Here is a 12,483-nt window from a genome sequence, read left to right as displayed (position 1 = left end):
CAAGAGCCCTACCCATGATGCTGTACGTGGACGACTCTGTCTTAATGGTGAGGACCGCCAACAGTCTCCATCTTATTTTAGATGGATTTTATAATTTCACAGGTCTTGATCTTAAAACAAAATCTTTCACAATTAATTTAGACTCCAAAATTGTGAAAAGTAGGACTTTCTTTTTGGGGTGGGGACAGTAATCCTCGGAGTGAAATGTTTTATTTATCTGGGGCTTTCTTTTGATCAAAGCCTACCCTGGCAGACCTTATACCAATCTAGGACTGCACTTCCTCAAAGAGCTGTAGAGGCTGTGTCTCTATTTTTGAGAAGGCCGGGCCACAAACCAATCAAAGAAATTACTGAGATTTATTGAAGTAAATGTGGCTCTGTGGCGATCTATTGTGCAGGGGTCTGAGGCTATAAAGATCCCGGGCCAATCTATCAGGTTGAAAATAGGTTTGTCCGTAAGCTGTTGGTCCCTCCCCATCATGCACTGCTTTTATGTGCCTTTCAGAGGTTGGGCCTGGTACGCATAAGGGATAAAGATAAAGCTGGCACCATTACTTTTATGCTTGAGGATTTGGGGGCATTCTGATGCCCAACTCTCAAAGGATGTACTGGAGAATTTCTTTCCTTGGACAATACTCTCACCATACCGTGGCATGGTTGCATAAAGAAAGAATTGGGCTAGGCTTGCAGTAACATGCTGAACATCTGGCATAAACAACATAAACAATGCAGTTTGAATTAGTAGTTTAAAATATTAAAATAATATCAAAAATAAATTACTATATAGAAATATTTTAAAGCACTCCTCACCCAAAATGTCTATAAAATGCAGCAGCCCAAACTAAACATGTTTGAAATATAAGTGAAAATATGAAAAAACTATTATAATTTAAAAAAATCGAAATATTTTATTTTAAAACACTACTTACATCAAACCCTTTCAAATCCCAACAACCTAAACATCATTAGAAGTAACCATTTTATGAAATTTATCATATAGAAAATTATTAAAGAAACACCTAAATAAAAATAAATCTAAAACAATGAAGACCATTAAAAAAACAATAATCAAATAAATTAAACAGTGTTAACATAAAAGCTCTTCAAACATAATAAAAAGTGCAATATTAGAGTGATCAGTATTTAAAACCTTAATATTATTGTTACAAAAACAAAAACAATACACTTGCCATTGATATTCAAAACTTTGATATACTTGTAATTACAAAATTATTAGTTTGATAATAAGTTCCATAGATGTTTTGAGATCAATATTTGGCATCCTAACCATTTACATTAATAGTTAAATAATAATAAAACCATTTTTAAAGCGCCTGGCTACACAGAGAACAATGTGTCCCCGTGCTAAATACTGCTAATTCGCAAGAGGCAGATGTAAAAGTGGGCCATGAGGGGTGATAAAGGCAAAAGAATTACACAGGGGGGAACAGAAGCGTTTTAAGTCTTCCACGGAACCTAATTTCAGAGGGTTTCATTTGGAGGTCGAGCGGAAGTTCATTCCAGCACTTGGAAGCCAAGTATCTAAATGAACAACCTCCCATCCTGGCTCTGGTAATTCTGGGGGGTTTGAACAGCATCGCGCCGGACGATCTCAGGTTCTGAATGGGGCGATGCATAGTGAGAAGATTTTTCAGATAGTCTGGGCCTTTGCCCTGGGCAATCCGATACACGAAGCAAAGGGCTTTAAATTTAATCCGCTCCTTGACTGGGAGCCAGTGGAGTTTAGATAAAGCGTTCTTCCCAGATGCTCTGCGAGGAAGTCTGAGCACAAGGCGGGCAGCGACGTTCTGAACGCACTGAAGTTGGTGCAGGCCGTTTTTGCTTAAACCTAAAAGCAGAGCATTCCCATAATCAAGATGGGGGGTCACCAGAGCATGGACGATGGTCTTTCTGGCATCGATGGGGAGGCGATCTAAAACCTTACGAAGATCCTTCAGTATGCTGAAGCACCTGGCTGTCACTTTACTGACATGGGATTTATAGGAAAGATCTGAGTCAAGCATTACGCCCAGATTGCATACCGAATCCACAGGACGAGGTGGGCTGCCCAGTTCCGTAGGCCACCACATGTGCGACCATGCTGAAACTGATTTCCCTACCACCAGCAATTCTGTTTTTTCGCCATTCAGGCGCAAGCAGTTGCTGTTCATCCATGATGCCACTGATGACAGACAGTTAGAAAAATTAGTGGCATCTTCTCTGTGGTCGGGCGTGAGCTTGAACATCAGTTGGGTGTCATCAGCATAGCTGACAATGCCCACCCCAAATGCTTCCACTATGTGAGCCAGGGGTTCCATACAGATATTAAACAAAGTGGGGTTCAGACTCGAGCCCTGGGGAACCCCATGGCTTGCCTTCCTGAGGGAAGATTTGAAAGGGGGGCAGTGCAGCTGAAAGCTCCTATTGGCCAGGAAAGATTTTATCCAGGCCAGGGCCTGTCCCGTCACTCCCATATCAGAGAGCCGAGACAGCAGCGTTGTGTGCAGCACGGTGTCAAAACCTGCACTAAGATCTAATAAAACCAACGCTGCTGTCTCTCCTTCATCCACTATTTGTCTAAGGCACTCAGTAGAGTAGAGTAAGGCTGACTCCATTGAGTAGCCGGCTCTAAATCGCGATTGAGTGGGGTGAAGGAGAGATTGCTCCTCCAAATATCTCATGAGCTGCCTATTAACCACCTTTTCCACGATCTTCGCACAGAAGGGAAGAAGGGAAAAAGGGCGAAGATTCTGGAATTGTGAAATGTGGATGTTAGATTTCTTTTTTAGAGGGATGACCTGGGCTGTTTTCCACGCGTCCAGTACGCGGCATTCTTGGAAGGACAGCGTCACCATGTGACTAATCTGATCGATGATCACGTTCTCCATGACACCTTTACAGCGTGCAGGAGGACAGACATCACAAGGCGAGCCAGATTGTATACTGTTGACGATGCTTAATAATTCCTGTCTCTCTGGCGTCGTGAAACATGTGAAGCGAGAATTCCCAGTATAGGTGTCTTTAACTTCCATATGTTTACTCGATAGGTCATCGGCATCTGTAAAGGTGGCATAGATGTTGACGATCTTGCCTACAAAGAAATCAGCTATCGAGTCACACAGCTCCCTAGAGTAGGTGTCTTGGGCTTCAAGTCTGGATGGGACCGTAAGCTCTCTATAAATAATAACAAGTTCTCTTGTAGGATTATCCGCTTTATCGATTCTACTCTTAAGGTGGATACCTTTTTCTAATCTCACTAATTTCTGATATTTTTTTAGTTCCATTCTGTAATGTGTTTTATCCTCTGGGTTATAGCTTTTCCTCCAGCTACGTTCTAGGGTTTTGCATCTGGCTTTAGCTCGTTTAGGTTTTTCCGAGAACCAGGGGGCAGTTTTAGATTGCCTTGCGGGGGGTTTGAATGTCCAGGAAACTACCATGTCCAGAGCATTGGACACCCATTTTTCATACCTGCTCCATGCCTCCTGAAGAGAATTGCTTGGGGGGGATTTTCTAATAGGGCACATTTAAATGTCTCTTGTTTAAAATTTTTCCATTCTCTCCGCTCCAGAGGAGGGGGTTTGGTAAGTCTATTTTCTGAAGGCATATTTTCTATGGAGAACGGAATAATAAAATGATCTGACCGGATCGTTCTGACTGGAGAGGAGACTTTAATGCCCTCCCAGTTGGCGAAGATGGGATCTAGGAGACGGCCAAATTGGTGTGTGGGAGCAGTGGATTGCAAGTTAAGCCCCAAAGATTTCAGTGCTGCAGCCACAGCCTGTGCCTCCCCGCACTCAATATCGTCAAAATGGAGGTTTAGGTCACCCAAAATGATGAATTTTTTATATCGGAGTGCCGGTTGAGTAATTAAATCCAGAAGCTGGTCTCCAAACTGTCCCGCACCTCCAGGAGGGCGGTATGTCAGCAGACCATTAATAACGTTTCTGGGTCCCATTTTGATAGTGAAGAGAATACTTTCGCTGTTGGGTAACATGGCTTTCACTAGCGAGCATTCTAGACCTGCTTTATGGATAAAAGCTAGCCCCCCCTCTTAGCTTTTGTCTATCTAATCTAAGTAGACAATAGCCAGGAGGAATGGCTTCGAGAGCTTCAGGAGACGATGCTTCGTCCATCCAAGTCTCGGTGAGAAAGAGCACATCAGGGCTGCTTGTCGTTAATAAATCATATATTTCTAGCTTATGTTTTTTCATAGATCTGCAATTCAATAATAGCATATTAAATGTGGTTGTTTCGTGTTTGTCCTTCATCGAGACTTGGAAGGTCTGATCGCAAATTTCGCATGACGGAGGTAGTGAGTCAGCTTGAAAAGAGTGGTGGCAGCTGTTTAACAAACTTGGGCGTAGAGACAGTAATTCCTGTTTATTATATTGTGAATGGTACCTGTACGTTCCCATCGTGGCAGAGGGCTCGAGTGAACCAGAGGGTCCAGCACCGCGCCCCGTTCGGTCGCGGACGGGCGCAGACGGGCTGGACTCTGGCTTGACTCCGGCGCGAATACGGCGCGCCCGCTGAACGCGTCCACTGCGCGGAGCCATAGCCGTTTGTTTTTATAGTGGCGACTCGCGCGCCTAGAGAGGAGATCCCTACCCAAAATGGCCACCGCTGGAACTCAGCCCGGGCACCAGGGATGACGGCCCTGCAATCGGCCTGTCGCTCTGGGAGAAAGGCAGAAAAAGCTGCCAGCACAGAGCAGAGATCAGTAAGTTATATTTTTAAAATTAAAAAGAAAACCTTCACCCTCAAATCGGTGAAAGAGTCAACAAGCACCGTGATTAAATCCGAGCGCTAGTGCAGGGGAGGGGGAGGACACAAAGGAGAGTGCTTACAGTATTATTTTTAAGATCAAGTTAAAAGAGTGAGTTAAAAGAGTGACCGCCCGGCTCAAGCCTCAGGCATCAAATAGCAGTATTCTCGCTACTGTGGTGTATCTTCTGTTTTTATAGTGGCGACTCGCGCGCCTAGAGAGGAGATCCCCACCCAAAATGGCTGCCGCTAGAACTCAGCCCGGGCACCAGGGATGACGGCCCTGCAATCGGCCTGTCGCTCTGGGAGAAAGGCAGAAAAAGCTGCCAGCAGAGAGCAGAGATCAGTAAGTTATATTTTTAAAATTAAAAAGAAAACCTTCACCCTCAAATCGGTGAAAGAGTCAACAAGCGCCGCGATTAAATCCGAGCGCTAGTGCAGGGGAGGGGGAGGACACAAAGGAGAGTGCTTACAGTATTATTTTTAAGATCAAGTTAAAAGAGTGAGTTAAAAGAGTGACCGCCCGGCTCAAGCCTCAGGCATCAAATAGCAGTATTCTCGCTACTGTGGTGTATCTTCTGTTTTTATAGTGGCGACTCGCGCGCCTAGAGAGGAGATCCCCACTCAAAATGGCTGCCGCTAGAACTCAGCCCGGGCACCAGGGATGACGGCCCTGCAATCGGCCTGTCGCTCTGGGAGAAAGGCAGAAAAAGCTGCCAGCAGAGAGCAGAGATCAGTAAGTTATATTTTTAAAATTAAAAAGAAAACCTTCACCCTCAAATCGGTGAAAGAGTCAACAAGCGCCGCGATTAAATCCGAGCGCTAGTGCAGGGGAGGGGGAGGACACAAAGGAGAGTGCTTACAGTATTATTTTTAAGATCAAGTTAAAAGAGTGAGTTAAAAGAGTGACCGCCCGGCTCAAGCCTCAGGCATCAAATAGCAGTATTCTCGCTACTGTGGTGTATCTTCTGTTTTTATAGTGGCGACTCGCGCGCCTAGAGAGGAGATCCCTTCCCAAAATGGCCGCCGCTGGAACTCAGCCCGGGCACCAGGGATGACGTCCCTGCAATCGGCCTGTCGCTCTGGGAGAAAGGCAGAAAAAGCTGCCAGCACAGAGCAGAGATCAGTAAGTTATATTTTTTAAATTAAAAAGAAAACCTTCACCCTCAAATCGGTGAAAGAGTCAACAAGCGCCGCGATGAAATATGAGCGCTAGTGCAGGGGAGGGGGAGGACACAAAGGAGAGTGCTTACAGTATTATTTTTAAGATCAAGTTAAAGGAGTGAGTTAAAAGAGTGACCGCCCGGCTCAAGCCTTAGGCATCAAATAGCAGTATTGGCATAAATAAACATTCATCCAGTTATTGCTGTAACAGTTAAGTCCCTGGTTCATATTCAGATCTCGAGTGAGAATCAGGGCATACTTGCTGATTGAACATTATGGAAGTGGCAACAGAAGTACACATTGATGGGCTAAACAAGGTTTCTGATCATTGTTTTACTTTAGATACATTGGGTGATAATTTTGAGGCCAGAATTCTGATAGACAGCATTCTTCCAGATCACAGACATGTGCCACAATCAATACCTTGTGTTTCCTCTCCAAAAAAACTTTAGTCAAATGTTTAATATTACTCCTAAATTGCAGTCTCAATACTTTAATCAAGCCAAGTTGGTCTCCATCTCTCTTTCAGCATGACAATAGTGTTATCCCTCTACTATGTGACGGTATCTGAAAAACAAATGCGGTACATATTAAAATCAATATAGTGGCTGTTAGGTGACTCAGACAATATTTTAATATCATCTCCTCTATACATGAGGTATTAATCAATCCCAAAATAAGCCAGTAAAAATATTAAATAAATCAGTTGGAATTGAGAAACAAAATATTTTTCAGTACAATAGTTTGCAATAACACCCACTTCTGTTACTTTCAATAAAAAAAGGAAAAGAACTTTAGGGAGAGAAAAGTAGTAATGGGCTGGGGCATAAATACACATGAGTTGTTTCATAATCAATTGAAAGCCCTAATAAAATGCACAAAATCAATTGTAAATTAGCTCAGGTGACTTCCAAGACCATAGGTTTGCATTAAAAAAGCTATGTAGACGTGCTAAAACAAATTATATTGTGGTTTACTTGTTAATAAAATTGCTTGACCAGGATTGAGTGCAAATAGATGAAGAAGTTCAACACAAAATAATATTAATGGGTAAAAGAAATGGCCTGCAGTTTCTGCAGCATTTAAATGCCTGCTAAAATGAGAAAATAAAAAAGATCACATAAATTGAATACTTCTGTTAAAAAAGCAACAAAAAAGGTTTATTACAAAACCAATTTTGTTTTTAGTACAGGTTAAACAGACTAAGAAATGAGTCCCTACCAGTTAATTATGTGGGCAGAAACAATGACTGACGTTCAAGTCCAGCCCAGTGAAATTGTTAGCCTTAACCAAGTGTCCAATGAGTATCATCCTAGGGGAAGAAATTACATTATCTAGACTAATCAGAAAAACAAAGTCTCCTAGCAAGGTCATTGTAACTGGTTCTGCCAATCATTTGCCTCTGGCATCAAAGTAAAAAACAATGTAAAAGATGTACTCCTAATTATAGACAGCTGCAAGATTCTTAATGTTGTTAATTTGTTCAAAGGTACAGGGTTAGCAATTAATTGATCAATAATTTAATACATACTTTACATGATTCTTTACTTAAGACTCTTGAATTCAGGTGGCATTCCATTAGTGCACCTCCTGGATCTACTGGAAAATGTGTATATGACATTGGTGTCTAAAGTAGTCTTTCTTCAACTTTGACCTTGGCAATTGTATCTGCTAGTTCTGACTTACTGCAAATATGAGATTGAATCAAACACAATCAGTAGTGATTTCTATGCCGTCTAACAGTCACATTCACAACTCCTTGTAAGTTTTTGCAAGATGCCCATCTAATTAAAATTCAATCTTGACTTTTGAAAAGGCCTGTCAATAGTCAGAAGAGGAACCTAAAAGAAGCAGAGCAGTGGGAACAGCAAACGTGGTCCTATCTATTTGCTGCCCTGAATGTGAATAAGCTATGAGCATATGTTACCAACACCACTATTGTTTTAGTGGCAATATGCAGTTGATCTCATGGTAATCAGCACACATCTCAGTAGACACAGCAAAACATTGCTTTCTACTTCATTTACCGGGTGCAGAACATGTGGCAGCATACTGAGTTTGATTTAAAAAAACAATTTTGTATTCTTAAACCGGCTGTGAATTAAACTAGAGGTCATCCAACATGGGCTCTACTGTTCTCTATTACTAAGAATTGCTTGATAGTTTGAACAGCTGCAAAGGAACAATGGATATATGTTGGTATTTAAGATTATTATCTTATCTTTTGCAGTTGATTCTTTTATTATTTATCAATTTTACTGTTTATATCCTCGAGTTAAAATGTATGATGTATTTTATAAAGGCTTTTTAGTTTAATACTGAAGTCAAAGCAAATGAATATATTGTCATAATGGCATTATGTGTAGCAATTTAAATGCAAAGGTAACAAACTCATCTGAAGTTTATAGACATGAGAATGTTGAACATTCTGAAAGTGAATTTTTTAGAAAGACTGGTATTGGAGGCAGTGCTGATTAATATCAGTAGAGAATATTGCCAATTCTCACCCCACAATTCCTAATGGTCACATCAAGAGTGATACACCTACAAAATAACTCAGAAAGGCAAGGTACATTGTGCAATAATTTACTTTGTAATTTCATCCACTACACTTTTCTTTTTTTTAATGTGTGGAGATTTGCCCTCTGACTCAAGTGGGCACAATGTTTGTACTGTGCCATTACCCTCAGACCTACCACCAATTTACAATGGAATTTGGATAAGAGGAGGCTACAGTTGATGTTGAAAAAAGACACAAACATTGGGTCCAGAAAAATTATGCATATATATCCGGGTACCTAACATCAGTTTGAATGTACCACAGAGTTTTCATTTATTATCTCTTATTTAAAAACCCTGCAGATAAGGAGATAAGGATACACGAAAAAAACATATTAGAATTAGGTGTCCTAACTGGCAGTAAGGTGCCAAAACAAAATCAATAACATCATAGGAAATGTTTTCATATGAACTGTAGGTGAGAATAGGAAATTAGTATATCAATTGTTACATTATCACAGCAGATTTAAAATGATTAGAGAGGGTCAGCCACTGGTCTCTTTAAACAACTCTTCAAGAGAAGAGCACAGTAAAATTGTCTGAAGCATCTTTAAATTAGATGTATTAACAAAGAAGGAAACTAGTACCGTTTTTAAACATTTACCTTGACTCTGATGAACCTGAGGTACAAGAAAAGTCTGACAATGTAGACATTATGGGCCCCATTACACTGTTGGTCGGATTACAACCAACAGGCCATAGTTTGCGGTCCAAGCAACATCTGGTGCCGATGTTCAACTGCTGCATCAGGATGCGGACGGTCGGAGGCAGCATGCGGAGGGAACGACCAACGCTTCCGATGGGTTCAAGGAGCTTGTCAGACCGTTGATCAGGAAGTAATTCCCTACAAGAAGGCTGGTGCCTGCTCAGGCACAGCCATAGGGATTGCGTTGTCCCTTTTAGACAGCCTTTCACAGGCGGTCCGACTGCCATTGAAAGGCTGTCGGAATGGACTTTGGGGACCCTAACAGGGCTCCAGTACCTTCGCGCCCTCTGTTATGAGTCCTGGAGGGCACTTGTGGTGCCCTCAAACACCCACACCCCATGTACCAGGCACCACAAGGTGCCTGGCACACAGAGCATGGATGTTTGAAAACATCAGTTTTTCCAGTGCAGCTTGTGCTGCAGCCCTTTTACGGCCGCAACAAAGCTGCAATAGAAAAATGTATGTTTCTGACTGCCTCGTGGTAAGTCCCATCCTAATTTGTCAGATGGAACTGCCGACCATTAATTGGTCGGTTACCATTCCAAAACGATGATGGTCCGACGCATGTCTGACAGGCATCGTAATAAGGCCCTTAGTCTTATTTTGAAACTCACCTCCAGAGCTATAATGTTGCACGTAAAGCTAACAGTAATCTGTGGCTGCATGGCTACATGAGATTCCTGTTTCAGTTATAAACCACAATCCTGCAGTAAGTTGAGGGAATTCCTGTTTCTACTTTTTAAATCTTGTATATCTGGTTTGAAAATACACTCAGGTTCAAGGAGATGCAGTATTGTACTATTTTGATGTAAAAAGGGTTCCAAACTTGCCCCCCAAAACTATTAGGAAGTTGCACTTCTCTATATCTTTTGGACTTTTTGGAGAAAATATTCGCTCGGTATTTAGAACATCTGGTATTGTGGGATAATGGTAGAAGACCATACCACTCAATCAATATGTAGTTAAGAAAGAATTGTCAGTATTGGACCATATACCCATTGCCACTAAGTGGTAGATAAATATATTATAACCCATAATCAGTTAGAATAGGCTGCATTTACAGATTTGAGAACACCATTTGATTAGTTAAAAAGACCTGCTCTGTAGATTATTCTGGCATTTATGTGTATATCTTTTTGTTTCCTCAATTTATTGATAGCTTTACATTTTAACACATTGTACATTGGTTAATGTGAACTGAAAAAAAACTTAAAAGAAAGAATCAAAACAGCCGAAGGGTTAAAACAAACATTACTTATGGCCCCTATTTTATTTTCTCTGTATAAATAGTACTCTATTATGTTTGATAATTTAAGGAAATCTCTGTATGTATCGTATCATAAACTAATTTATGCACTCTTACATGCCAACAACGGTATAACCTCACCTCAGTTCGCCTTCAACGGGGAGCACACACTGCAAATTAATGCATGGAGACACATTTGCTTTTTACACACCGTAAAGAATAAAGGCATCACTTTTTCAAAGAAACAGAAACAGCCCCCTGTTATCTAGGATTTGGGCAAATAGCCTTTTAGAAAGAATTTCCAATTTTGTACATTTAGGCTTGTGTTTTTTTTTAGTTTCTCTTGATTCTCTGCATACAAATCATCTATTCTTGGACACATTAGCTGAAAGAGGCCGTCTTCAAGATTTACATAATATTTGGGGACTGTCATGCACTCACCTGGTCCCAACTGCGGAGACAATGCTGAAGCAGATGCTGTACCTCCTATCCCTCTCAGGGCCTAGCCTGTTCAAGCAACAGAAACTCTTTAAACAAAGTGTGACCCTTGTGGAGAAGGGGGTTGGGATAAAATTAGAAAGAGACTTGCTGTTTTAGATCTGTTCTGTAGCTGTGCCACGCTGTTTAACAGGATCTGTAACTACTGAGACCTTCTATGTTTGCGAGGTAGACACGAACTGGACCAGAGCCTCTGATTTCGTGATGACGCAATGCACTGGAAATAACAAGAGGAGGAAGTTACCATCCGTACACTAAGGGGCATATGACCAAGGGGGGCGATAGGCAATTATCGTCGATTTAGCGGCCGTTTTCGGCCGCTAAGCGGCAATAATTCTATCGCCCTATTAGCAAGCTGTTGCTAACCGGTGTTAGCGACAGCTTTTAGGCGATAGCGAGCGGTTTGGGGCCCGCTTTGAATGTCAGCAATGTTTATCGCTAATGCCATGCAAAGTGGGCGTACCCAACCATTTAGCGACTGAAAGCAGTCACTAACGTCACTATCGCCAATTAGCAAGGCAGGCGTAGCATTGGAAATATTTGCACTAAGCGCGAATATCTCTGAATACTAACACCTGCCCAGACCAGTTCTTAGCCATGTTATCCAATGGGAGGTGGATAACACGGCTAAGAGCATTTTGTCGCTAATGCGTGAATATCGCTGTATTCTCAGCGATATTCACGCATTTCGCCGCTATCGCTGGATATTTTAGCACAATGGAGAAAAACGTTGCTTATAGCATGTTTTCTCCACTAACATATCCAGCGATAGGCAGCGATAAAAAAATTGTCGCTAATCCTATTTAGCGATAAATATCGCTACTTGTTGGTAATATGCCCCTTAGTCTCTAAATACATTGACCATACATTGACTTCAGGGACATGCACTTACAGATTTCATCAGCAGTTCGACATGAGAGCTGAATAACCAAAATTAGAAATTGGAGTTTTTTTGGGACCCTCCTAAGTATTAAATTTGGAAAACAGATTTCTGTACAAAGTTCATACATATAACAAGGACTTAGAAGTGCTTTCTCCTGGTACTACTGTTCATCTGATAAATACTGAACTCAAGTTTATAATCTTTGAATGACATAGTTCTAGCACCAAGATGGCAAGAACGGTCCGGAGATTGAACAAGCAAGAAGCGCTGGAGTAAATCACAGAGAGGACAGTCTATAGTCTATGAAGACGGAAAAACGCTGTCCTGTTTACTACTGTAGGAAGTTTTTTGTGCACTAACCTGATATAAAGTACTTAGCCTAGTTCTTCCACTTGACTGAGTTCGAAGAAAATATCAAGGCTTTGACTTGGGGAGCTCACAAGGTTTCCAGAGTAGCTCAGTAGGGAGTAGCGAAGAGGAAGACGACAAGGGAGCTGGTGCCACAGGAATCACAAATTTGGATGGACTTGAAGGAGACTGCAGCTCTTCTTGGTTCTGGCAGGATTCTTCAGGTGAGTGGGAAGGGTGCAGCTTGTACCGCAGGGAGCAATGCCAATCCTCGATTCTGGTTTATATACCCTCTCGAAGGCTCAATTGAGGTAG

Source organism: Lissotriton helveticus, chromosome 8, assembly GCF_964261635.1.
Source record: "Lissotriton helveticus chromosome 8, aLisHel1.1, whole genome shotgun sequence".
Lineage (NCBI taxonomy): Eukaryota > Metazoa > Chordata > Amphibia > Caudata > Salamandridae > Lissotriton > Lissotriton helveticus.
This window is presented reverse-complemented; position numbering follows the sequence as displayed.